This window comes from Vigna angularis, chromosome 5 (genome assembly GCF_016808095.1).
Source record: "Vigna angularis cultivar LongXiaoDou No.4 chromosome 5, ASM1680809v1, whole genome shotgun sequence".
In the NCBI taxonomy this organism is placed as follows: Eukaryota; Viridiplantae; Streptophyta; class Magnoliopsida; order Fabales; family Fabaceae; genus Vigna; species Vigna angularis.
In genome coordinates, this window is record NC_068974.1 from 33614206 (window position 1) to 33620414 (window position 6209).

At 31.5% G+C, this 6209-nt stretch overlaps 1 long non-coding RNA gene across 1 annotated transcript; it reads left to right on the plus strand.

Moving 5' to 3' along the window:
• Positions 1 to 469: 469 nt before the first annotated feature.
• LOC108321997 (uncharacterized) lies at positions 470 to 4815 on the plus strand. Its single transcript, XR_001831558.2, has 6 exons — positions 470 to 1504; positions 1718 to 1998; positions 2114 to 2271; positions 2419 to 2630; positions 3007 to 3040; positions 4267 to 4815. It is a non-coding gene; the product is annotated as an uncharacterized LOC108321997 (long non-coding RNA).
• The last annotated feature ends 1394 nt before the right edge of the window (positions 4816 to 6209 follow it).

Consider the following 6209-nt stretch of genomic DNA (forward strand, 5'->3'; position numbering starts at 1 on the left):
TAGAGTACATATCTAGCTTTATTTATTCCATTATGTGAATGTTATGAATGTACTAGATGTTTTAATTTTTGTAATTAATAAAATTTCAGTTTGATTTATAAGAGCGAAAAACAATTAAGCCAATTGAAAAAATATCCCACGTAAAGGGGCGAGTTAGGTTTTAAAAAAATAAGTTTTATGAAAATATTTTTTTTCAAAAACGATAAAATGAATTTGGTTTTCTAAAGATGTAGAGAGATATATTTTCCACCACTTATAGCAATCATATAGCAATATTTTTCAACCAATACGCGTTGTGTCCCTTTATGTATATATTATATATAGACACACCAAACCTACCCTTATTCTTCCACTTACCATCTAATTCCAAAATCAAATTCCTTCTCTCACCTCGTTCCTCATTTTCCCTTTCTTTATCCTTTATCTTGGATGTTAAATTATATTATTATTATTATGGACATATTTTCTAGGTATTGTAGTTTATATATAAATATTTGATTCTTCTCATAGCACTTCACCAATCTTTGCATATACCTTTATTTCTTCAAAGCACTTTTCCTTTACCTTTACCTGCTATGACTCCTCAGAGGGATTGATGTTTAGATTTGATTCGCAACGATGCTTCTCTTTTTCTTCTCCTTCTTACTGGGAAAGCCTTTTCTTTCATTCGCTTCAATTGAAAAGGATGTGTTTTAATCCCAACATTTCTTCCAGTTTTCCTCGATCTACGGTTTCTTCTTAAAGCATCATTTCTTGTTCTTTTTTGACACTATGTTTTTCACAGGTGTATTACTTTTTCTTTTTTTTTTCAATTTGGTTCTTGAGGAACGAGTTCATCCACTGAAAGGTCCTCGTTTACCGAAATCAAACATGAATTTGCGCATAAAATCTCTATTTTTCTCTTACCCACATCTCGTGCTGTCATTAATCTGTACTCCTAATTAATTAGTCTCTATGTAATATGTTCCCTTTTGCAGTTTGTGTTTGGAAAATTTTCCGTTAGATTTGGCTTTTCTCTGTGAAACTTGTGGCTTTTGTTAAGTAGTTTTGGACGAGGGTGGCAAAATGATATCATAGGTTGTCTTCATAGTTTGTTTAAGGAGGTTTTGTTGGTAGCTATAGATGCATGGAGAGTTTGCCAGTCGTTATTTGCGGATGTAGCATCATCAAGATTCACATGCAAACGCAGGTGGGTGGGACTGTGATGCAATCTGAGAGCTGTAGGCCAACCATGCCATAGGTCTTTTGGAAGTGAGAATCTTGATGATGCTGCATCAGCCATAAACGACTACTTTCAAAAGTTGGATAAGGACTATTCTAATAATCTCAACAAGTGGGCCAAAAATATATATATAAAAAAAAGGAAAAAAAAAGAGAAATGAGAAACATTTGTTGAGGTATACTCACATGACACAGCAAAACAAAACCCCCTTCAGACATGATCTGATCTGCGCGTTTAAACCGAGAGGCAACCTTTCCCACTTTGCTTTTTTGTTGCTGTCAGGTGGGTTTTGCTGTTTTAACCTTTGATTTTTCAAATTATGGTACTGCTAGTTTTTTATTTCTACATTAATGGATACAGGTATGGTATGGGCTTGCTTCCAGTGCTTTCTGAGTTCTGTCTTTTTATCTATTTATTAATTTATTTATAACTGTTGTTGTTATCATCACAATTTGTAGCTTGCTTTACATTAATTAGCTCTTCTGTGTTTTGCAGACAATCCTAGGTTTTCAAGTATAGGCTATTTGGAGGCCGAGAGGAGCGGCTGTTGGGTCCTTTATATGTGCTGACTTCACAGATCTATGATGAATATTCCTTTCCAACAGAAATGCTGGGATCTAAATGGTGTCTTTTCAGTTTCTAAATATAGATGCAGATACCACTTTATCCAAATCCGGAGAGAATGTTAGAGACTCACTCAAGCACACAGAAAGTTAAAATTATTATTTGGAATTTAGGGTGTACTCAGAAGCTAGTGTTGATGCTCATAAGTGACGGTAACTTTTACTTTGATGAGATTTTTCGCCTTTAATTAGATCTACATATATGTTCAATATTATATCGCTAACTATTATATAGTAAATAGTGCACTGATATTCAAATCTTATGCAGTTTCGAGCGTATAGAGTGAATGAAAACGTGATAGGATTTTGCTTTGGCTTTAGCTTTGGTATGAACAATGTTGAAGGCTTTGGCTTTAGAACGAACCAATAATCAGTTGTAGCTGCGGTTGGTGGACCAAGGACTTCACACAAGTTGGACTCTCTAAGGTACCCTTTCTGTGGGAGAGATGTTTCAGTGCATCTGTTACTTACCTACCTCCCTAGAAATAATGCTCAAAGTTAAATAGTACAAGTTATTTTATAGAATAAAATAAAAACACATATATGCTTATATAACTTCATTATTCATGATAGTGATCATTCAGTATATTCAAGATTTTATCTTATGGAAATCTGTGTGCCCCCATCACTGTCCAACTCTTGGTCATATTCTCGCTGCTCCATCATTATGAATATGTTGTGTACACTGTCTTTGCCCGAAACAGCTTGCCCTATTTCTTTGTAGAGAAGGCTGTGGATCATACATGCATCAGGCCCACTCATCTTCTTGTTCTCTCTCTTCATAGGTAAAGCCACACAATTTTTTGGCCTTTTTATTACATTGATAAGGGTAGTTTCTCCTATGCAATTAGGTCTCCTAAACTGTTGTGTGTGTTTGTGTTTTTGTATTTAGGATATGCTGGTAATTAATGTTGAGTACATGTTTCAAGCTATACTACTTTGGTTCTTTTTTTCTGTGTGCACGAGGGAGAAGGACAAACTGGTTTAATAAACCTGACTGAGTACATAAAATTACTTTTTCCTCGAATTATAATATGCTTGAAAAAGAGCATGAGAGGATGCATGTGATGAATCTGATTTTATTATTTAATCTTTGGCTATATATATATTTCTATTGAAAGTGACAGACAGATAATGCACTAAGTACATGCTTAATTTCAGGGAGCACATGGATCATTTAAATCCTTGTTTTCAGGTGATCATTTAAATTGAAACAACAGTTTCTTATAATTTAGGGAGAAATGGATCACGTACATGGGTTTTTTTCAACTCCCTATTGCATGTATATTTCCTCCTTATAGTACTATTTTTCAGCATCCATTTCATTGAATCTACAAGCTTCTTTTAGTATTTTATGAATTCATCCGTGGCTATCTAGTTTCTGAACTTGATAACTGATTGATACAGTGTGATATTGCTGTCATGAAACAAGAACAACAATAATAATAGAAAAAGAGATTCAAGAAATACCCGTTAAACAATGTCTTTTATGAGGCATGATGCATTCACTCATTCTGGCCAATGTAGCAATATTTGAAACAATTTACTCAGTTTTCTTAGTTTTAATTTCCAAGGAATACATTTGCGCTTTTTGTTTCTGTTTAATTAAAGTATTCATGTATAAGATATTTTTTTTTTACTAAAGCTTTTCATAGGAAGAAAAACATTTATCATATTAAAGATCTACAATATAAAATATAAAAGCCAGTTAATATTCCTTAATCTTTAGAAATGGTGCAAAGGATAAAGTATTCATGTCTAACTGCTACTTATGTGCATCTGTATATCTATACTTGCATGATCTGATGGCATTTTGATTTTGATTAGTAACACACTAGTATAGTAATAACCTTCAACTATGTATTTTGTTCACATCTTTTGCTTTCTGTCTTATTTATACTGAGATGTATAACATGTACATTTCAAAAAACTTCTTGTCCGTGCTCATTGTTCAAACAATATTTATCAACTCAAGATCAAATAAATTGTAAGACTCGTATTTCTGGTGTTAACCTTAAAGAAAAACATGAAATTTTGAAGAGAATATATGGGAAACCCTAAGTATACCGACAAACTCTGTACTTTATTTTTACAAAAGGAACCATTATCTGAACCAAAACTCTAATAATTGTAAAACACATAGGTTAATTCATGGTTGGGCTTATGCTAAGCAGCATTACTGATGAAAGAAATTCTGTGTGAATTACTTAACTTGTTAATAAATATTACATGGTTGAACTTCTTTCTATCAAATTCCCTGCATTGAACAGTTTTTGTTAACTTGAAATTACATCAGCGATGTGCTTATAACGCTGGCAGCATCTTTCTCAATTGATATCCAAAACTAAGAATATTAACCATCTGTTGTAGTAATGTGTAAGGTTTATGAATGTCACAATTTCACTGTTGCTAAATTTTCAGGCAGAAGTAGCACGTGAGGATAAGTTGTGGCTTCTGCGTCAAAATGGACATAATCACATGCCACTGTGAAGTACTGCATACATTGCTTCCATTATTGAGTGTGTGGTTGTATCTCCTTTGGCAAGGAGAAAAACAAATGGAATCCTTTCAGTTTGTCTGTAATATTCTATATTCTATAGCTATCATGAAGGATTCATTTGTTTGAAGTAAGATGCTATAGCACACTGTTTTGTTTGACCCTAAGTTTTATATACTTTGATATGTGGTACAAAATGTTCTGACGAGATTCCCGTATCACGTCATGTTGCTGAGGTACACATTGATTTTCATGCAAACATATTGTGGAAAGGAAGAACTGATATAGTTCTTCAGCTTTTACTATTTTTCGCCTTCAAATCTTCAATTGCTATTCTGTAAATATGAATATAGAGATAAACATATTTGACCACGTTTACTCTATTGGAACTATCTGCTGAGTGAAGTGAATTCTCTTTTTCACATCATTCATATTGGGATCTATCATTGAAATAGTGACAAGATTTAGACAGTCACATTTTGCCCTTGTATATATGATCAGAGATTTTGAGTAATGTTCTTCATTGTATGTAATTTCATGCATGGTTAGGTATTATGATTTTGTGTGGATAAACCTGTCGAGAAGAAAAAAACGAAAATCATGAATAACTGATGTAGTTTTGCTTTTGAAAAAGATTAATTGGTTGAATAAGGAGAACTTCTGGGGGTGTTAAATGCACATGTTCATTATCATGTAATTTTATTTTAGTTTTGATCAATTATTATCATCTGAAGAAATATATTTAAGAATTTCGAGAATGAATTTAATGAATAATATTAATTAGGTCGTTGAAATTGGCAACTGGTGAGAAAACCAAAGAGTGTAGTAGAAGATATGTTTCAGTATCTGTTCAGACAGGATGGATCAAACACGGGAATTAGTGTTTGCAATGCACAGTAATTACTGACTTAGTTCTAAAAAGCAGAGTCCATTAATTAAAGTACGATTATTAACAATTAGAATTGTCGAAACATAAATTCATGAATGGTTGTTTTAATTTTGAAAAAAAAAATGTTTTAATATAAACTTAAAAAAAGGAGAATTCAGATAATAGCAGTTTAATTTAAATGTATCGTACATACGTATTTTTTTTTATTATATATTTAAGAGCATAAAATTTAAGTATGTGTTTGAATTCTTTCGTCCAAATATTATCAGAGTAGTTTTATTTTTTATTCTTCAATTTTCTGAGCTAGGTATTATTCATGTAATATTTTATGCAAAAATTTATATAATGTAGTTTGTGAGTGTTATTTTGTGGATTAAATAATTTATTACGTTTAATTTTTCTTATTTAAAAAAAAGGAAAAAAAGGTTGGAGTAGGTTTAAGGCTGAGTTCACAGAGTCTGACAGAAACTACTATCAGCCTCGGAGTTGTCGCTTGCTTGCAGGACAGTGGTAGCATGGAAGCCAAGCTTTTCTGTACTACTTACTTACTCACCTCATAACTTTATATTATTATTATTATTAGTATGGATTATATTCTTTTAGATGAGAAATAATATTTTTACCTACATAAATTCTTTATATTTATTTGATATTATTTTTTATTTTTTAAATACAAATATTTATTTTTTATAATTATTTTATTTTTATGTGTCAAGTAAATGTATTACTTTACCATTTATTTTTTAAAATTAACAAAAAGAGTTATTTTTAGTTAATTTTTCTTTTTTCTTTTGAAGTTGATAAAAGTGAGTTTATATGTTATTTAAATAAAGTTTAATCCTGAATTTATGTTAAAATGTGAAATTTTGTGAGTGTAATAATGAAGATGAAGTTTTTAATAATAATAATAGAAAATTGTTTGTGGTACGAAGGTGAGGCTTATCATACTCTGGCAGAGACAGACCAATGAGGATCCAA